We start from the raw sequence: 23,047 nt of genomic DNA on the forward strand, positions 1-23,047 counted from the left end.
GCAGTCCCAGCTCTCTCCTCCATTATGTCTGGGACTACGAGCAAATTTAGTTCTACCTTTCTGGGCTTGGTTCTGTCAACAATGTCCACCTGATTGACTTAAACATCTCCATTATCCACATTTTGTCATGTTCCCGCTGCACCCTGGTCATACGTCTAGGTTTCTCCCCACTTATCACACGATATTGAACATGTCTACCTATGTGTGTTTCCCCCACTAGATTTAAGAAACCTGGACTCTACCTCATAAAAATAATTGCTACTATTTCTAAGTACTTTCCGGTGTCATATTCTACTCAATTGAATGTTTTTTAAAAAACCGTTAAAATTAGGTAATCTAACTCCATTTCACAGGAGAGGAAATTTAAGACTTTGAGAACTTAGCCAACGTGCCCCAGTTCTGCAAACATCTGGCATTCCAATCTCTGTTCTGACCCCAAAGTCTCTACTCTTAACCACCTTGCACTAGATCCTACTGCCTCCCTAAAAGACGACCACCATGCGCTGAACACCCACTAAATGTCAAGTACTTGTATGTCGATTATCGTCCTGAAAACAACCTTGCATAGCAGATACGTTCATCCTCAGCTCACATCCTATGGGCCAGGTAACCGATGCTCAGAGATGAGTAATCTCCTCCCCACCCGTGTGACTAGTACATGCTGGGTAGTCTGGTACTTCTTTCTGCAAATTATCACAAGGCTGGTTGATACTTACGCTTCCCTTCATCCTCTACCCATTCATGTTCCCTCTGCCCTTAACCAGGACCTTAGCCGGCTGGAATTTTTCATATGGCTGGACGATTGTTTACCTGGCTGGGTTTTTCAAACCTTTGTTCCTGAATGGTCTGAGCCCTCAGCGGTCCTACCTCTATTGAGTTGTTCTAGTCTTCCACAGAATTTATCACTGAATAGGAAAGTCCTGACAGATGCTCCCCACCCCCAGTGATTTGCTGGGGCTGAGTTGAGTTTATTTGCTCCAAGAAAGAGACTATTTTTGTAAAAAGAACTTAACTTGGAGTGGTCCCGCATGTGATCACATTTATGATAATTAACAGCCAGTCTCCAAGACCGGTATATCTCCTTCAAGGCCAGACAAGTGAATTGAGCGGGCATGTCACAGGACTCCCTCTCCGACCCTTACATCTTCCAAGTCTTTGATGGTGGGTGGCATGATCTCTGTGATTCCCTTAGGGATGTGCTATTGTTTTGGGTTGATATTTTGGAAGAAAGAGGCTCCACTTTGTCTTTTCTACCATAATATTCATTAGTCTGTGGTTGAAGGATTTTTACTACAACGCCTTCAACTATACACTCAGGAACTGGAGAAACAGTCACAAGTGGAGTTTGCAAACTATTTGAGAGCAATTCAGGCCAAGACTTCATTTTCATCTGCCCCCTGGACCTCCACATTAGGATCCACTCTAACAGATGGACCAGAGCGGGATTCTGGTTCTGTAGTGATCAGAGCCAGCTCAGATCCAGTGTCTAATAATATCCCCAGAGTGGGGGTTTCCTTTTCCCTAGTGCTTAGTGACCATGTTTCTTTGTTGAAGATTTGGAAGATTTATAGCATATAATTATGGCAGTGATTGCCATATGGCAGTCCCTTTCCTCAAGGGAACTCTATCACCTCTTCCTTCAAGCACTCTGCATCTATAACTGGCTCAGATCTGGGAGCTGGAGGACAGATCAGGACTCTTCATAGTAGGGGCTCAAGTTAGGTTCCTGTTCACTAGTCCTGTAGGGTTTTTTTTTAAACACATAAATATAGATACATATATCCTGCAAGAGATACTTTGCTGATTGTGTATAAACATGTTTTAAATTTATTTAAATAGTATTTTGCTGGTGATCTTTTTTCCTTACATTTAAAGCTCAGTACTTTGTTCTTAAGATTGTATTGCAACTGCAACCTAACAGTCCCATACCAGATTTTCTCATCTGTTTCTCCAGTACTGGACACCACAGTGCCTTTAGCTTCCTGCTCTGTAAGGACATGCGTGTGTGCAGGCCCCGTGTCTGTGGACCTCGGTGGAGCTCCCTCCAGGACTAGAGTCAGGAGTAGGATTGCCTGTTCATGGGACCTACAGAGGACGACCCATGTGCTCTCCTGAACTGCTAAAACACTGCATTCCCACCTGCAGTGCATAATCATTCTCTCTGTTTTTACTAAAACGTAACATCTTCTGATTACCTAATTTGTGTCTATCTGACGTTTAATTTCTTTCTCTAAATTTACCTAAAGTTGAATCTTGTTTAGTTTGCATTTCTCCAATTAATAGTAGGGCTGAGCGTCTATTTACACACTTGTTAGTCTTTTGTAAATTGCATCATCTCCTTTGTCCATTTTTCTATCGTGTTTCCATTCTTTTGTTGATTTATACCTATTCTTTCTCTATTCTAAACACAAATCCCTTTTAGACTTTAGGTATCACAAATATTTTCTCCCAATCTGTCACCAATGATTTTATCTTGCCTGTGGTATTCTTTGTTGGACAGAAATTCTTAGTTTTAGTGTAAATTAATCTATCAATTTTTTTTAAACCTTAAGACTTGTAGTATGTGGATCTTATTTAAAATATTCCTTCCCACCTTAAGTTTGCAAAAATATTCTCCTACATTTTTTCTGTTACCTTTACAGTGTTCCTCTCATATTCAGTTCTTTAAAACATCTAGAGCTAACCTCTATGAATGGTGTAGAGTAGGAATCTATTTTTCTCCTCTAATAAGCCAATTTTACCAACATCATTCACAAAACAACCTATCATTTCCTCACTGGTTACATTTGAATACACACATAGGTCTGTGTCTGAGCTCCCTATTCTGCCGCTGTGCTATTTTTAAAAAGTTGTTACCGGCCTGGCCCAGTGGCTGAGTGGTTCAAGTTCTGTGTGCTCTACTTCGGCGGCCCGGGTTCACGGATTTGGATCCTAGGCATGGACCTACTCCACTCACCAGCCATGCTGTGGCAGTGTCCCATGTACAGAATAGAGGAAGATTGGCACAGATGTTAGCTCAGGGACAATCTTCCTCAAACATAAAAAAAAAAAAAAAAAGAGGAGGATTGGCAACAGATGTTAGCTCAGGGCAAGTCTTCCTCAGCAAAAAAAAAAAGTTGTCACCATGGCTTCGTCGTACGCTTCATATATGTTAGCAGGAAATCCCACTTTGCTCCTCTTTTTCAATGTTGTTTTAGATATCCACAATCTTTTATTCTTTCACATATTTTTTGAAATCAGTTGGTTGTAGTCTTCAAAAAAAAATCCAGCTGAAATTTTGATTGGAATTGCATTAGATCAGTTTGAGGAGAAATGACATCTTAATCATGCTAAGTTGGCTTATCTGTGGTGTCCTTGAGTATAGTTTAAAAATTTTCTCAAATAGAGCTTCCTTGGCTATTTTTATTGCTCTATTATTTTCAATTATCTTTCTCTTTGGTCATTGCTGAAATAGAGGAATGTAAGTCGACCTTGTTTCTGGCAGCCTTACTAAATCCTCTTGTTATTTCCTTGAGTTCATCTGTTGATTCTGTGAGTTTTTGTTTTTATTAGATGATATCATTTGCAAATAATGACAGTTTTGCCTCCTTCCTTCCAATCCTTAGACCTTTGCTCCTTACCTTTGTGTGTCGGCCAAGGCCTTCAGTACTGAGTCAGAGAGAAGCTGTGATGGGGTCCTGGCTCCTGATCCTAAAATGAAAGCATCCACAGTTTCTCCATTAAGTAGGATATTTGTTAAAGGTTTTTGCTAGATGACCTTATTTCACTTAAGGAAATTCTCTATATGCTTAGTTTTCTGAGATTTTAAAAAATAATGAATAGATATGGAATGTTTAAGGATCATCCATCTGCCTCTGCTGCACAGCATGCCCTCACACGCATCCGGACCATGTCATCTGTCCCTTCTGCCAGCAGTGCCACCTGTGCTGCCTTGGCCTCCGATACCGTAACGAGGGCTGCAAGGCACAAGCTGTGCAGGCCCCTGGGTGGGAGGGTTCCCCAAATCTTTCCAGGATGTTGTCTATCAGATGCATTCATTCAAAATCATCACTTTTTTATTTGTTACTATTTCATTGTTTTTTTGCTCTATTTCATTAATTTCTATGTATGTCTTTATTGTTTCCTTTATTCTTGTTTCTTCCATTTATTCACTTGAACTCACTTTTCCCCCCAGCTTCTTGAATTTGAGGTAGTCTATCTTTTTTTTTTGGTAAGGAAGATTGGCCTTGAGCTAATATCATTGCCAATCTTCCCCTAATTTTTGTATGTGGGACGCCACCACAGCATGGCTTGATGAATGGTGTGTAGGTCCGCACCCAGGATCGGAAGCCCTGAACCCCAGGCAGCTGAAGTGGAGCCCACAAACTTAACCACTACACCACTGGGCCAGCCCAGAGATAGTTTTTCTTTTGATAACACAGTCTAATCTGTTTGCATTTACTGTGAAAAGTATAAAAGAAAAAAAAAAAAACAGAAACAGAAAGTGTGGATGCTAGAAAATATGAATCACGACAGAGAACAAGTCCTAACACAACAGTGATTACAATACACTTAAAAAGCTCAAATTTACTGAGAATCCACAGATTTTGTGGAAGAAAAGCACATGGAAAAGTTAAAGGCAGAAATGGAAAGGACAATCCAGGAAAACGTGGGCTCAAAGGAGGCTGGGCAGCAATTTCAGGTTAAGGTGAAATTTAAGGCAGCAAACATCCTAATGAACATTACACGTGGGAAAAGGAACATTCTAGCAAGAAGACAGAGCAGCTACATGCCCTAATTGATCTGGCTTCAAGACAGGTAAGAGAACAAAGATCAGTTGCGGAGAAGAGCTCGGGGCTCACCAGCCTCTTATTTGTGTGCCCTTGGCTGGCTGTGTGCACCTGGGGGGACAAAAGTCAGCTCTGGCTTGCGCCCTTCCCAGTGCATTCAAGGCCTGAGCGTGGGGGGACTCTCCTCAGCGTGGGGAGTTCTGATGTGAGGTCCCGTTTCCTGTGTCCCCAACCCTGTCACCCCATCTCTCAGGGACCTCCTTGAACCTCAGCCCAGCCCCACTCTTTCCCAAAAGCTGCCCCCTGGGCTGTCCTCTCCTGTCCCCAAGGGGTGGGCTGGGCTGGGCTGAGGGACATGGATCAGGAGACAGCTGGTCTGCCTGTGCCTGGTGCCATGGTCCCCACACCACCAGTTCCTCGGCTGTCCTGATGTGACTCCACAGCCCCTACAAGTGCTGTGGACCCTGACTAGCAATGATCAGCAGAGAACAGGGCACCACAAGACAGCTCTGGGTGCTGGTCCCTGCTCTGTGGCACTTGGTTTCCTCGGCCCCAACGCTAGGATCCAGCTCCTTTTGTCTCATCTGAGGTGTCTCGGAGTCTTTCTGTCCTGACCCATCCACTTTCTTTTCACTGTGGCCTCTCTGGGCTGGCTTGGGGTGGAGTGATGACATTCAACATTCATTCATCATCACGTGAGGAGCAAGAACTCCTTATGCGTCCTCACTCCCTTACAGAGTAAATGCTTAAGAGACGTTTGTAGCAACATTGACCTGAACGGTCTCAGCTACCTCCCAAGTTCATTATGAGGAACAGCTATGTTTGAAAAATATAAAAATAAAAATATAACACTGTACTTAAGTTAGTATGACTTAGCACATAATAACTACTGCTTAGTAAATAACCAGTAAATAAATACTAATTTGGGTGACAGAGTAGGCTGCGTGCCACTGTTAGAGCATTATTTCCTTCCACTACGGCTATTATGCATTGTTTAGAGAGAAGAAAAGATCACTCCAGGTCAGTTTTGACCAAATCCTTTAACATACTTAGTTGCAGTTTGGGATTTGTCATTTCAAAAATATTTTAACTTCTCAATTTTGACCAAAATACCATCAATTGTTTGTGAGCGAGCTTTGCAAAATTGAATGCAGAAGTTTTGATCGTGAGACAAAAACTCATCCTGTTTTAAAGGAAATTTATGTGCCCTTCTGGGTGATATTCTAGGACCGAAAAAGAAGAAGTGCTCTCTGGGAGTGAATTTCTCCATCCTTGTATTCCACCTCCTTGCAGGAGTGGAACAAGTACCCTTTTATTTCACAGGCGAAACATACTCCATAGTTTCCAAATAAGGAGTAAAGTTTGCCACGTACACATTTAGTACCTTAAATCTGTGGAGCTAGTCTCAGTTCACAGCAAAGAATATTTGTATCCTATGAACTCACAGGGAAGCTCAGTTTTGAGTTCACCTAATTAACTCATGCAAAAAGTACAATTGAAGTAACTGATATTTGACAGCAATTTAAATAAAATATTAACCATTCATCCTTTGTAAGATTTCAGTTCTGGCCCTTTATCAAATTAGATCACCATAAATTAAACTATCCGGTCTGAATTCGTGTAATGCTCTGCAAAATTGCCTTGCTAATGTAACTTAATGTTGCTCTCTTTGGCATTCTTGAGTGTTGATATATGAAATAGTCCTCTAGAATCAAGGTTTCTGCACCTTTTTAGAAGCGTCTGTTGCAAAGATCAATAATCTAGCAAGAGCTCCCATTCAGAGAGTACGCTGTATGTTCCAGGCATGTGATTTACTGAATTTACCTCCCACTATAACTCTGCTAAGTGGATATGATAATCCTCCCTTTGTGGATGAGGAACCTGGGGCCACTTCAACAACTTGTCCACAGCTGGTCAGTCTTGACACAGGATTCAAACCCAGGTCTGTTTGATCTCAAAGTCTGTGACCTTAACCAATGTTTTGCAATGTTACTGTGCTACTCAATCTCCCTGTGACGCAGATTCCAGTAATCAATTATTCTTATAAAATGGCAGAGGTGATCTGCAGAAGAGAGGAGCTACACTCTGGAGCCAGAAGTCTGGTTGACATGGCAAGCCACAACCAGGATGATCTGTGGTCCATGTAAGCCCTTCTGGGAATTCCCAGATTCCTTTTGCCAGGAAGCTAGAAAAAGACTGGACTTTGGTCAACCAGGCCTGCTGGGACTCAGACTATTCCTGACTTGTTCATCAAAGGGAACTTGCTTTCATAGGCTAGAATGTCTGGCTATTCAGGTGACACATATGCACAAGAGTTTTCCTTTGATTTCAGAGCCTTCAATGAGCCACAGATTAAGAACTCCCTTGTTATTTCCCAGTTTTTCTTGGCTTTAAGGAAACCAGTATCAAAAGAAATACTCAATTCTAATATTCCCCCAAATATTCTCATGTGCTTCTCACTCTTTAAATTGGTAGGTTTCAGGCTGGCCCCGTAGCTTAGTGGTTAGGTTGTCGCGCTCTGCTACTGGTGGCCCCGGTTCGGACCCAGGTGCTAACCAATGCACCGCTTGTCCAGCCATGCTGAGGCAGCGTCCCACATGCAGCAACTAGCAGGATGTGCAACTACGACATACAACTATCTACTGGGGCTTTGGTGAGAAAAAGGGAAAAAAAAGGAGGAGTATTGGCAATTTATGTTAGCTCAGGGCCGGTCCTCCTCAGCAAAAAGAGGAGGATTGGCATGGATGTTAGCTCAGGGCTGATCTTCCTCACAAAAAAAAAAAAAAAAGATAAATTGGTAGGTTTCAATCTGTGTTTGGTGTAGCCTTGGGAGTTCCACAGGCCCTCTCCAGGGTGCCCCACTGCTAGGGGAGAAGCGGGAAAGGATGGAACTCTGGCTAGCACCCCCAACCCTCAGCTGGAGAAGCTCTCTGGACACAGAGGTAAAGAACATGAGCCCAACTCCACTGTCTAGTGATTTGATTTCTTTATGCCTCAGTGTTGTCATCTGTGAAAGGCACTAATAATCTGACCATGTAGGGTCTCACTGATGGGTAAATGACTTAATCTGTGCGTGACACTTAGAACTGGCTGACAAGGAGTGAGCACTCAGTGGTTGTTGGTTATCATTGTCCCTTCCTCATGCTTTTGGACATAACTTCATTACAATCAAGAGTCTGAACCTAAGAAAAATGGAAATCACTTTCTCTATGATCGCTGAACTTTGTGTTTAAATAGTCTTTTACTGTTTATTTAATTTTTATGTATGTTGTATATCATGTCACATTAAATGGGATCTAATTTCTTCCCAGTCTGCCACTTGTGAGCCAGCCCACTGCCTTCCCCGAAAGGACAAGAGTTATCGGGACTTGCCCCATCTACAGATGTGGAAACTGCCTTGGTTTCTTGGCTGTATGATCTGATAAATGAGATTGTGATGACTTAAAATATTTTGCTGTCCTTCCTGCAAATGAAGGAAAATAGAAGTGAAGGAGTTGGTCAACAGCAAAGGAAAAATAACGCCTGTTACTAGTAGATTTTAATATTTCTTACTTTCCTTGTCCCTTATTTCTACTTTTGAAAAATCTTTAAAGTAATCTTTCAATGAGGGAAAAAACCCATTATTCTTGTATTTTTTTTCCATTTTTGAGCTGTAAAATATATCACACTTGCAGACTGGTGTAAAGAATGTACATGAACTGATTGAAAAGGAGGAGACAGTGAGCCCCATCGTGTGGGTCTTGGGTTTGCCCTTCACCTTGACCCCTTGCTCCACTCCGCCCCTGTTCTCTGTGCTCTGGGGAGCTGATCCATATGGTGTCCACCTACAGCCTCCTTGCCTTCCACTTCCACTGGCTTTGGCCAATGGGGCATTGCATTAGCTTATTTCTCTACACCTGCCTCCATCTTTGTAAGTAATCGCTTCCGTGACTTCCCCTGGGATTAATTTGAGTGAGTCTTCTGTTTCCTTTAAGGACTGAACCAGCTCCCCAGGGAGACTCCCTTCCCCTGGAAAGGTAAGTACCAGTCTATACTTTGTGTTAATCATCCCCTTGCTTGTCAAAACTGTAATTTCACCAAATACATATGTTAAAACTTACATTGTTTAGTTTTGCCTTTTTTGACTCATGTAAACGCATTGACTTAAGGTCTCCCCCTGCTATGTTCCATTTTTTCTTTCTGCTAATTTGGAAATTATACATTCTATTTCTATGTATTTAGTAGCTATTCTAGAAATTTCAACATTCATATTTAACTTACGTCTCAACTTAATCAAACCTTTAACTTCCTTTTCAACACCAGCACCTTAGAATGCTTCACCCTGATTACCTTTTTTCCAACTTCAGTGTTATTTTTATCCAGTATTTTGGTTCTGCCTTGTTTTTATACTTGCAGAAGGCCATTCCTGTTGATATTATTATTTCATGCAATCAGCGGCTCTCTGGATTTAGCCAGTGTTTGTCATTTTCTCCACTCACCACTCCATCTTGCATCTGAGACCTTCCTCTGGGATCATATTCCTTCTTCTGGAAGAACATACTTAGAAATTCTTCAGTGATGCTCTCTTGCTAGTAAACTCTGTCTTTGTTTTCCTGCAAATGTCTTTATTTTACCCTTGTTCATGAGAGATTGTTTCAGTGCATATGTAATTCTCTTAGCACTTTGAAGATAATATAACACAGGCTTTTCCCGTCCACTCTTGCTGTTGAGAAGGCAGCTGTTAATCTAATTGTTAGTCCTTTGGAGATACATATCTTTTCTTTTCATCAACATTTGGAGCTTTTTGGTGTTCTTTTGTTTCATACATTTTCTATAGGTATAGAGTTCTTTTTATTTATCTTGCTTGAGTTTCCTTGGATTCATTGAGTCTGAGAATTATTATTCTCTACCAATTCCAAAAAATTTTTAACCAATATCACTTCAAAATTTTTCTCACATTCTATTGGCTCATTCTGGAAAACTAATTAGATATACTTTACATTTTCTCATTCTATGACCCCAAACTCTCAACCTCTCTTTTCTAATTTCCATCTCACCATTTTTGGGCTGTGTTGGGGTAATCTTCTCTTTAGTTGTGTCTAATCTGCTGTTCAATCATCCATTGAGTCCAACTTCAAACATTACCTTTTTCATCTTACATTTTCTATTTGGTTATTTTCATATCTGCTTGGTCATTTTTGACAGCCTCATAGTTCTTCATCTTATTTTCAATTCCTTCTATTGTTTCTTTAGAACATAGTAAACATACTTAATTTGATACCCTGTATCTGTCAATTCCATTATTAGCAGACATTTTGGGTCTCACTCTGCAGTTTGTTATTCCTGCTGACTCTTCTTCTGGTGGCTTGATTGCTTGCTGCCTTGAGGTCATGACTGTCAAACCTTCCCCCTGAGAAAGTTTTTGGGGGAATTCCTTGATGTCTGGATTTAAAGTGCATTCTCCTAAAGCTTATTTATACTTAGTTCTGCTAAGCACCTTAGAATGCCACCAACCTAGAGACTGTAAACTAAATTTTCATCTTGGGTTACTGGGAACACAGATTATGTGAGTTTTGATTCTCAAAATCACATGTATATCAGTTTATGGTAGGAATTCTCTGATGAGACTCTATCATCTTTCCCTCCCCTTCCCCTCTGTCCCTTTTCTTCTCTTCCTCTCCCTACAGTCTCTCTCTTTCCCTGTATCTTTAACCTCTCTCTCTCTTCCTCCCTTCTTTCTTTCCTCTTCCTGCTTCAAGGCTACGATTGACAACCAGCCCCAGCATCTACCTCTGCAGAAAGAGTTTCTATTTCCCCAGTTAGCCTCCCTTTATACTTGATTGAGGGGGCTTCACTCTGACTGATTTGAACCCCAGACTACATGCCCTGGGCCACGAAGGCTTAGGAATATGCTCTCTGATGTCAAACTTACAAATAACCTAGCATAATGAGTTATTTGGGACTAGCAAAGAATTGCAACTGGGGACAAACAAGCTCTGGGGCCACAGGCAACTCGGAGGACGCAGGAGAGGGGCCTGCCTTAGGGAGGAGGAAGGGAGGGAGTGGGAGGGGCAGCTTTGAAGAGAGTCCATTGGAGGAGAGTGACGACTTCAACTTCTCATTGGCTGAGGTGCGGTGTTTCTCATTGGCTGGGTTGGTGCTAGGCAAGGAGAAAATCTCTCTGTCTTTGCTGAGGTGTGTAAAGAAGGTCCTTCCAGGGGAGTCTGCAGACAACGTGAGTGATGGTGTGTGAAAGCTCCCCTTTCTGCCCCCCTGACCCCCAGCTCCCCTGTACGTGAGGTTTCCTTTGTCTACTTTCACACAGCATAGATACCACCTCAGCTCTGTTGTTTGCACCCGCTGAGGACTGGCCTTACTCCCACAAGTTCAACCATGCGTTTAAAGATATTTTAATGTAAGTGTTTTACACTGGGAGGTTTCTTCCTACAGAATGAAGGGGAGCAGAATGTGCCACCCCAAAATATGCCTCTTTGACATAAGGATTACCTCTAGCTGGTTATTTTTAAGAAATAGCAGACACAGGAGAAGCTCTGAAAACCAAGTAGAAGTTACCCTTTTCTAAGAGAAATTTATAATTATAAGGAAATCTCCATTTCTAAGGATGTCTCCCTCTCGGTACTGGGGAGAGGAGGATGACTAAAACTCTGAAAACTCTTACCAGTGGAGAAGGCGTGGAGCCAAATCTGCATAACAACCATGCCCATGTTTTCTGTGCCCATAACTGACCTCCCACCCCCACCATCTTCTTTCCTGGTTAGCTGGAGAGGGTATTTAAGGTGGTGGCTGGGGCTGTTTCAGGGAGTTACGCAGTTTTCCTGGGTCTCTCCCACAAGTGTACGTGTTATTACACTTCTGTTTGCTTTTCTCCGGTTAATTTGTCTTTTATTATACAGGGACGTCTCAGCCAAGGACCTAGAACTGTAGAGGGAAAATTATTTTTCTTCCCCTACAATAGGTAATGTGCCATTTGGCCAAAAATGGAAGTGCAATAAATAATGTGATATTTTGAAAGCTTTAGTAAAAGCAATGAAATGAAAGGAATAAAAAATTTTGGTTTAAATATATATTTTTTTTAAAGATTTTATTTATTTTATTTTTTTCCCCCCAAAGCCCCAGTAGATAGTTGTATGTCATAGCTGCACATCCTTCTAGTTGCTGCATGTGGGACTCGGCCTCAGGATGGACGGAGAAGTGGTGCCTCGATGCACGCCCGGGATCAGAACCCGGGCCTCCAGCATCGCAGCGCACGCACTTAACCACCAAGCCACAGGGCCGGCCCTGGTTTAAATATTTTGATTGAAAAATTTGAAATAATTTCAGCCATTTTTTGTAGTGGAATCAAAAATCTAATTTTATCTCTCATAGTTAGAAGCTCTTAGCCCCATTCGTGTCAGTCATTCAGAAAAGAGAGAAAGTTCACACTTGCATGGTATTTCAGAGCCAGGGCTTCCGTGCGTAAAACATCGGGGAAAATTATTTCTCTCATACCGTTTTTCTAAAACTACATCGAACTGGTAGCAGAATTCTCTGAGGTGAGCTTGCTCGTGCCTTGTCATATTGACCAGTTCACTTCCCACATTTTGTTCCCTAAATCTTAATGACAATGCCTCCTAGAATGGAAGCTGAAACCAACCAAAATTGTTAGATTGTAGATGTAAATTCTCTATTGACAGTAATTCTCTTTTCCCTTTCACCCCTTACTTGATGAGAAAAAGGCCTCCGAGTTCTCAAGTTCAATGGTTTTTTCAGCAAAAAGTAGAGTGCTCAGTAAATATAATTTTCTACTAACTCGGTGTATCTAAGTTAGTGACGCTAACAAATAATAACACCCTACAACTGTGGAGGATAAATTATTACTCCCTTTGGAAAAACTCTGACAAAGAGTCATTTTTCTTGAGACTATTATGTATTGTTTTACAATTTCCTTTAAAAAGAGGTCATAGAACCCATCAGGGTGTTAAAAGAGTGTACTTCAGTTGTAATAACAACTTCTGTGTGTCTGGTGCTTTATACATATTTTTCTTATAACTCTGCAGGGTAGAAATTATTGTATTCAGAAACTGGAATCAGAAAGGTTAAGCCACTTGCCCAAGGTAACACAGCTATTAAGTAGCAGATCTGGGGTGTGCACCAGGTCATAATTTGCTCTGTTTTTTATCAGACCATGCCAGTGCCCCTTCAAGCCTTAAACATCTAAAGCCGCATAAAGGCAGAAGGTGTAGAGCAGGGGGGACCTTCTACAGCAGTCCTGTGGTCCAACCTCCTAATTCTACAATTCAAGAAATCGAGACCCCTGAGAAGTTAAGTGAGTCACACAGTAACTAGAACTTAGATCTTTTGATTCTTGGGTCACTCATTGTTTCTCCATACAAATCTGCAATTTAAAATTCATAAATTGTGAATGAAAATTCTTGAAAAAATATTTTAAAAAATCCAGACTTTGGAAGCTGTTTTGCTGTAGGGATGTTTGCCACCTAAGACGGATACGGAGGGTGTAGAGGGTGGGGACGTGGGGTGGAGAGTGAGGAGGATCGAGACCTCGACCTCCTTCCCTGGAGGCCCAGCTGCTCCAGGAGAGGGTCAGTCGTTCCTTCTGTCCTTTTCTGTCCTGTCCTGGCCTGGCTCAGGGCCTTTCCTCTTGCTGTTCCTTCTCCTGCTTTATGTTCCCACCTGCCCCACTCAGTTAACCCCCGTGGTTCCTTCAGACCTCAGCTCAAAGCACCACTTCCTGAGAGACATCTTCCTGGACCTCCCTGGGTGGGACAGGCCCTTATTAGGCACTTGTAGCCCCAAACCAGCCTTTGGGTTGCAAATCACGGCTGTAACTATATTTGCATCTGAGATGTTTTGATTAAGTCTGTGCTGCCAGTTCCCTGAAAGTCCCTCCAGGGCGAGGGCGGGTTCATGCGTAGTTGCCTCTCCTCACCTCCCTCCACTTGCACTCTGACCCTGCAGAGTGGAATGACAGCAGGTTCCTGAATCAGCCACGCCCAGAATCGTGGCTCCAGTTAATCTGTGCCTGCAATGCCACCCTCCTGGTTTATCTTCCCAGAGCCACCCCACCCCTGCCTTTTCCCCTGGCAGACACATGCTTGTCCTTCAAGACGTGGGTTCAACATCGACTCCTTGTGAACATTTCCCCAGGAGTATGCGGGACCGCAGTGACCATCATGCCCTCAGCCCTTCTGTCATGACGCTGCTAATATTTCACAGCTCTGTCCTTGCTGCTGGACTGCGACCTGCTCTTTTGTCTGGGCATCCGAAGGAATGATTCCTGGAGTAAAAGATATTTGTTAGATAAATGCTTTTTCAAAGAAATAAAATCACTGAAAACTATTCAATTCATATTGAAACTCTAATTGAGAAATAGATATTAAATATTTATAATTTCTCTGAATGGAAGGTTCTCATTGCATGTGTAGGTACATATGCAATCATGTGCCACATAGCCACATTTCAGTCACTGATGGACCTCATATACGACAGTGGTCCCATAAGATTAGTACCACAGAGCCTAGGTGTGTAGTAGGCTATACCATCTAGGTTTGTGTAAGTGCACTCTGTGATGTTCACACAATGATGAAATCACCTAATGACTCATTTCTCAGAACTTATCTCATCTTTAAGTGACCCATGACTGTAGTTATAACGTGACTTACTCTGTTTGCACTGTACAAAATAGAATTTCTACTGTGCTTGGGAAGCTATAAGTGTCTTATATATGTCACACTGTAAATATTGATCTAGTTCATGCTATGAGCTAGACACCTGTGGGCTTTTAGAAAGTATTTGGTCATTTCTATGCTCTCAAAGAGGGTGAAGTCCAGACCAGATGTTAGCACCATTGGGCCTGCCCAGAGAAGCTGTCTTCCTGCCTAGGCTACAATCCCAGCTCCAGCGTCCTGTGAAACCTTCCTCACACCTGGCCTGCTCCTCAGACCAAAGCCAGAGCCCAGGACACATCCTCTCCACTTGGGGGTCAGTGATGATGGCCTTGCTCGGCTGCAGTGGGGCCTTGTCCCTCTATGGGAACCCAGGGCCCCTGGGCTGAGAAGTCCCCAGTTAAACGTATTTTCTTCCTGTAGAACACCCTCCCTTCCTAACTGCACTGTACTCATTTCCCTTTGGTGTTCTTAACAATCACTACAAACTTAGTAGCTGCAAACAGCACAAGTTTATTTTCTTACAGTTCTGGAGGCCAGAAGTCTGAAATGGGTCTCAGTGGGTTAAAAACAAGGAGTGGGCAGGGCTGTGTTCCTTCTGGAGGCTCCAGGGGAGAATCTGTTCTCTGGCCTTTCCAGCTTCCGGAGGCCACACATTCCTTGGCTCATGGAGACTTCCTCCTGTTCAAAGCCAGCAGCTGCAAGTTAAATCTTTCTCACGTCCTATTACTCGGATCTTCTCTTCTGCCTCCCTCTTCCACTTTTAAGGATTACACTGTGATTACCTTGGCCCACTTGAATAATCCGTGATAATCTCCCTGTCTCAAGGTCCTTCACTTTATCAACAGCTGCAAAGTCCCTTTCGCCATGTAAGGTTCTGAGCATCAGGACATGGACATCTTTGAAGGGGGCCGTTATGCTGCCGACCACATCCACCATTTGTATCGCCCAGATGTACACAGCAATCTGATTATTCTCCACCCATTATCAATTAATTCATTAATTTAATAGATATTTATTGATTGCTTTGGTTATAAAGATGAGTTAAAATATCTCTGCTCAGTCTAATATAAAATATACACAGCCAAGAAAACATTACAAAACCATGTAGAAAGTGCTATATTCAAAGAATTTCAGGGCACAAAGGGATCAGAGAGCAAAGAGTGCTCAAGTCGCCCCTGAAGGAGTCAGGAATTTGGAAAGTTGGGGGAACACTCCCAAGGGGGCTTCTGCAGACAGAAGCGTGAAGAATGTGTGGAATTTACTGAATAGATAACAGAGAGGTGACGACACTAGATAGAGAGGACAGCATGTACAAGGCTCCAGACTGTGACAGAGGGTGTGGGGCGAGGGGACCTGCAATGAGCTTGGTGTCTCCCGAGCTGTGCCGTCCAGCCTTTCTGCCGTGGTGGAAGTGTTGTGTCTGTGATGTCCATCATGGCTGCCACTGGTCACAGGGGGGTCCTGAGCACTTGAGATGTGGCTAGTTGACATCAGGACTGAATTTTAAATGTTATTTAATTTAAATTAATTTAAATTTAAATAGTTTCCTGTGACTAGCAACTACCATATTGTCAGCACAGCTACAGAGCGTAGGGTATCTCTGAGAGGACGATGGGGGCAGATGAAACTGGAAAGGTGAGGGGGGTTAGATTACGAGAGGCCTTTTTTGATATGTAGGGCATTATGAATTTATCTTTCAGAGATGTGGTTTTCAAATCGTGTTCATGGAGACAGTGGTTCTCTGGAGGTTCCTCAGGGCTGCTGTCGGGGCTGGCAGTAAAGGTGAGAGATCCAAGAAGGGTGAGGGGTGCATGGAGCTTTGTTCCTCCTCTTCCCATCAACCCATCGCATGAGTCTGCTTCAGCTGAGCAGCTCTGGGTCTATCAGTTTAATACACCAGGGTTTTGTATGCAGTGCTATGGTGGAAATGGCTGTTTTAGGGGGTGGTGAGAAATGGGATGACAGATTTGCGTTTTGAGGAGATCACTCTGGTTAGAGGTTGGATTCCGACTATAAGGAGGGGCTGGAGGCAGAGAGAATCAGGAGTCAGTCTTTATAGTCTGGACAGAGCTGGTCCTTCAGCAGCAACGGAGAGCAGGGGCAGATTTAAGGGAGACCCAGAAGGGAGAGTAGAGAGGCCTTGGTGAGCAGTTGTGTACTGGGAATAAGAGAAAAGAGTTTAAGATCACACTAGGTTTCAGCGACGGGAGAGTGAGGGATTAGAAGTGCCTGGGAATACAGGAAGAGAAAAAAGTGAAGAGAACTAAAGCGATGATAAGCCAGGACCCTGTCCATTTACACTTCGGACTGCTCGCTACCTGAGTGCATTCTTATCATGGCTAGTAAACTGAGAGCCCGAGCCAGGTGGGCTGCTGGCTACAGGCGGACCCTTCACAGGCTGAGCGGGACTGTAAGGGGGAAGTCGCAGAAATGACTTTGAGGGACGCCTCGGACAGGCTGACACTATCCGAAGCTGCAATACACCAGAGAGGTGTTTCCAGGTGGTCTGTGCACCTTCAACACCAGAGCTTCCGTTGGGAGCCCTGGGTGGGACTCAGGAGTCTGCATTTTCAGCAACTCACTAGGTGGTTCTTATGCACCCCAGGACTGGAAACCCACATCTCCAGAGATGGTTTGCATAGACTTCCTGCCCTTAGAACCAGATAGAAACTCGATCAGGGTAGAGCTTTTGAGGACCATTTCAGGGACTTGGCAACCCTCACTGTGGTGGGCTCTCCTGTGTTCGCTGGAGAGGCAGCAGCAGGGCCTGCTCTGGGCCCAGGGGAACAGGAGGACAGATCTGAGCCCCAGTGCAGTGTGGAGCAGGGACTGTGTGAGTAGAATGATTTGTTTGCAAGTAAGCACGTGTGAGGCACCTGGAGGCATGTGGGGAGGTGAACTCCACGGGGAACGGAAATCCTGCAGGAGCGGGAGGGGACGACTGACCAGGAAGCGTGGGTCATTACTGTTAATGTGACCTCATGTGCCTGTCCCGCAGGTGAGGCCCAGATGAAACCAGGTCACAAGTGTATATGAGGAAGCTGAGGTGCAGATTCTAGGTGCATTCTTATGTGTTGTAAGACAACACAGCTGCTCAGTCGAATGCTAACCAGGTCTGTCTAACTCCAAAACTTGAGGTTTTCTCCTGTGCTTCCTCGTGTTGAAGAGGTTCAAGGCTCTTCTGATGGTTTTGAAAATAACTGGAGAGTGGGACATTCTCCAAGTGTGGACTTACTGTTTTGTTTGTTCCTGGCACAACTTCCACTGACGTAACTCAGGAAGAATCTACAGCTGAGTTCAGAGGAGTGTTTTCAGACGGGGTGGGCAAGGGGCTTATTCATTATTAACATAGAACTGAGTACCAGGACAGTTTTGTTAAATGACTTTTACTAATTTTTCTCACAATACTCTTGGAAATCATTTATTAATGCAATTCTTATGTAAAAGGAAGAGATAGGCAAAAAGAATACAGGGCTAGGACGTCAAATTGTTTCCCAAACACTTCATGAAATTTAAATGCTCAAATATAGAGCTATGGTCTAGGTTTGCAAGGTAGCCTGTGTAATCTTGAAAGAAAGGAAAGTCTTGTGTTTTAAGTGATAAGAAGCAAAGCCTCTTCAATTCTATGTAAATAATTGGCCACTTCCCTGAAAATGTTTTTAAGATTTCTTTAGAGACAGGGTGAATCAGAACAAGTAGCCCAAATACACTTTAGTTTTGAATAAGCGAAAAGCTCAAGGCAAAGTGGTGGTTTTACTAAAGTGGGAAAGAAGAAGTTGTCAAGAAGGAGGCTCGTCAAGAAATTGTCAAGAACTAATGCACACAGACTTTCTTTTGGTGGTTATGAAAATGTTCTGAAGTTAGACGTTCCGGAATTAGATGGTTGCATAACTAAATCTACTAAAAACTACTGAGTTTTTCATTTTAACAGGATGGATTTTACGTTATGTGAATTGTATCTCAGTAAAGCTATTGTTAAATAAAACAGTAATAAGAGGAATAAGAGGAAGATTCAGCCACAACACACACACACACACACACACACACACATACACACACATACACACACACATACACACACACACATACACACACACACATACACACACACACACACACATACACACTATCCAAAACTTTCTGGAGCTAAAACATTTTTAACTAATAAATTGAAAGATAAGATGGTCACTTTTGAAACCCAAATTAGTTAACTGGGAGATTTTTTTAAAAATCTTAAGAGAACAGAAAATATATGAAGAAATGGAAATCATGACCGAAAAAATTAAAGACTTGAAAAATATAACTAAAAATAACATACAAATAACAAATTTCAAGAAGAACAAAATATTGGGTTTTAAAATTCGTATGGAAATGCAAGCAGTGCATCGGTCCACGCCCAGGATCCGAACCTGTGAACCCCGGGCTGCCGAAGTGGAGCGTGCAGACTTAAGCATTATGCCACCGGACCGGCCCCCAAATAATCTTGAAAAGGAAGAAGAGTTGGAGAACTCACACTTACTTCAAAAGTGACTACAAAGCTATGGTAATCAAGACAGTGTGGTACCATCCTAGGGAAGACTATGGATCAGTGGAACACAATTGAGAATCCAGAAATAAATCTATATGTTGTGGTCAATTGATTTCAGACAAGGGTGTCAAGATGATTCAACAGGGGAAAGACTAGTCTTTCCAAGATGGTGCTGAGACAACTGAATGTCTATCTGCAAGAGAATGAACTTGGATCTCTATTTCATGCCAAATACAAAAATTAGCTGAAAATGCACCAGAGTGCTAAAAGTGCTAAAACTATAAAACTTTTTTTTTTTTTTTGCTGAGGAAGACTGGCCCTGGGCTAACATCCGTGCCCATCTTTCTCCACCCCATATGGGACGCCGCCGCAGCATGGCTTGACAAGCGGTGCACCGGTGCGCGCCCAGGATCCGAACGGGGGAACCCTGGGCCACCGCAGTAGAACGCATGCACCCAACCGCTTGCGCCACCGGGCCGGCCTCATAAAACTCTTAAAGGAAAATATAGGATTAATCTTTGTGACTTTGGGCTAATCAATGGTTTCTTAAATATGACACAAAAAGCACAGCAACAAAAGAAAAAAAATGGATAAACTGGATTACATCAAAATTAAAAACTTTTGTGTCACAAATGATACCATCAAGAAAGTGAAAAGATAGCCCACAGAATGGAGAAAATATTTACAAATCCTATATCTGATAGGGGACTTTTATCCAGAATATATAAAGAACCCTAATACTCAACAATAAAAAGACAAATAATCCAATTAAAAAAGGGCAAAGGATTTGAATAGATATTTGTCCAAAAAAGATACACAAATAGCTAATAAAAACATTAAAAGATGCTCAACATTATTAGTCATTAGGGAAAAGCAAATCAAAACCACAACTACTAGGATGGCTATTAAAAGAAAAGAACAATAACAAGTATGAGGATGCGGAGAAATTGGAACGCTTATACATCAACGGTGGGAATGTAAAATGATGCAGCCACTTTGGAAAACATGTTGGCAGTTCCTCATAAAGTTAATCATAAAGTTATGATATTATCCAGAAATTCTACTCGTAGCTATATATATCTAAGAGAAATGGAAACATATATCCACACAAAAATTTACATATACGTGTTCATAGCAGCATTATTCATAGTAGCCAAAAATTGGAAACAACCCAAATGTCCATCATGTGGTAGATGGATAAACAAAATGTGGTCTATCCACATAATGGAATAGTATTTGGCAATAAAGGGAAAGATACATACTACAGCATGGATAAATCTTGAAAATATTATGCTAAATGAAACAAGCCAGACACAAAAGGCCACATATTGTATGACTTCATTTGTATGAATTGTCCAGAATAGGCAAATCTATAGAGAAAGAAAGTAGATTAGTGGGTATCTAGTTGAGTGGGGGATGGAGAGTGATTTCAGATTTCTAATGGGTATAGGGCTCTTGGGGACAAGATGATGAAAATGTGCTAAGGTTAGATTGTGAAGATGGTTGCACAAATCATGAATATATTTAAAAATATTGAACCATATACTTTATGTAATCATAAATTCAAAAATACTTTTGAATTTTGTGGTATGTGATGTGTCTCAATGAGGATGTTAAAAGAAAAACTTCAAGAAAACTGACAGTAATACAAATTATGCAGTTATTTCACTGTCCAGAATCCCATTAATTAAAACTCTGATGACTTTTCAATTCTCTAGATCCTTAGGCCAGATGATAATAAACCTGTGCTTAACTAGGAATTTCCTAGACACATTCCATAAGGGAACTCCTTAGCTGGATGGTGTAATATTGTGATTTATAAGAAATATATATATTTGGTCATTCAGATTGTTGATGAAAAATAACCAATAACCATTCCATAGATAAGAGAGATAGTTGAGTTTTACTTGAGCCAGAGTGAGGATTATAATCTGGGAAGGCCTTTTCCAGAAAAGAAGAAAGAGTTCCCGAGAAGCATGGTTTTCAGTACAGTCTTATACCTTTTTAGAACAAAGAATATACATTAAACATGCCCAGGATACATATACATCAAAGCTTCAAAGAGGTATTCAGTTGCAAGTTAGCAGGTCAACATGACCCTGATGTTGGAAAAGGGAACTTATTTTAGGAATACTAATGTGGGCATTACCAATAGGGTGTTGCCAATAGGGCATTACTGGCTTTGTAGGGGGGGAAATATGCACTCATATTTTAATGATTAAAGCAGATGTGCAATGTATGTTTGATAGGCCATAAATCAGGCTGTTTTTATTTCTAGTCACCAAATCAGTTTTGAATCAGAATAGTTATCCCATATAACCCAATATATGAAAATCTCTTGCCTTTCCCCCCTTTGATCTATAATCTTGCAATAGAAAACATTGATGATTAAAACATTGTCCCTCGGTTCCAGGGTGGTTGCTGCCTGCCTTGGGTCCATCATATCCCTCAGTGCTAGGCTTTTATTTCACTGATTTGTGCAATTATCCATGTTGGGGGGGAGTAATTGGATATAATGGACAAGCACAGAAGTATACATTAACAGGGAAAGTATTTCATAGGTTAGGTAGTTTGTCAATTGTTTTTAGATTATTGCACAAGCATCGTATGTGTGCTTTTACATGACTTCCTATAGTTACATTGATTACAAAGATTATAGAACAGATAACTCAATACTTGAAATCATTAGTTTAAAAATGAGTTCTTAGACATAGTCTTTATCATAAAAGGAAATTTGTCCAGGATTGTAAGATCGATCGACCATCTCAAGTCACTGAGCAATCATTACTCTAGCCTGCATGCCAGTCTTAGAACACTGAGTAAGGAAAACAGTAATTAGTTTGAGTATCATGACTAATACAAGAATTCCAAGGAGTAATAGAAATAGGAATTGCAGTCCAGATTGCAAAAGAGAGCCAATACCAGAAGGGAGCCAACTAAACAAATCAAGACTAGGTGTAGGCTTGCTTAAGACATTCACCTGCTTTTTCTTGTGCTTTAGCAGAGATGACACATTGGAAGATTCATCAGGTATAAAAACACAGCATTCAGTTTGAATGATTGCACACGTGCCACCTTGGGATGCAGTTAAAATGTCTAAGTCCGTTTTATTTTGAAGGACAGCCTTTCTCATTAAAGACATTGCAGTATTTAATAAGACTATTCCTGCTTGACTATTGTTAAGGGCTTGTTGAGTAAATTTAGTCAGAGTCTTTATATATGATATGACGTCTTCTAGCCCCAAGGAAGGAACAAATATAGCCGCTAGGTGGTCATATCATGGAACACTGAGTGAGCCCACCCAGTCTTAAGGAGAGGAAGATTGGCAACAGTTGTTAATTCAGAGTGAATCCTGCCCTGCATCCAAGGGAAGCCCAGGCTACAGCATTCTAGCCATCTGGGTGGCAGTAAAGGCCAGATATTTGTTCCACATAACCATTGAGTTCTGTTAGGAGCCACCCAATAAATGCCTGGCCTTCAAGACCAGTCTGTTCCAAACCAATCACTTTGTTTAAGTATGAAAGTATTCTGAAAACCTTAAATAGAACAATTATAAAATGGGTATATGGTTTAAGCATTACAAGGGTTTAAATTAGGAGATATAAGGTTGGGAATACAGGCCGGGTCCAGAGTCTTGGGATATCTGTCTACAACAGATGCCGTCTTCTTCTCATCCCAGTTTGGAGATATTTGCCTTAGCCAGTCGAAGTCAGGTGTCAGCAACCAAAGTTGAAATCCACTCAGGCAGAGGAGGTTTTTTCTAAGTGACAATTGTGAATCCCTGAGTCTATGCCCTTTAATTTTGCAGCACATGGATTGGTTAAAAGTACCTGTTATTGTTCTTTCCAGTGGGGCTACAGAGAGTCTTTTATGTGATACCTCTTCCAATAAATAGAATCTCCAGATTATAGTCCATGATCCTTAAGGTATTTATTTCCGGGGAGCTCTCTGTGAAAGGAGTCAGCTACTGACCTTTCATTTCTTTTAAGCATCTCAATGAGATCCTGACAACAATGAAATATATCTCCCTTAAGCAAAGTTGGTTCATGCATTTCCTCATCTAATTGCATAGGCCATCCTGTTGT

The sequence above is a fragment of the Ceratotherium simum genome, chromosome 19 (genome assembly GCF_057802395.1).
Source record: "Ceratotherium simum simum isolate JZ-2026a chromosome 19, ASM5780239v1, whole genome shotgun sequence".
NCBI lineage: Eukaryota > Metazoa > Chordata > Mammalia > Perissodactyla > Rhinocerotidae > Ceratotherium > Ceratotherium simum.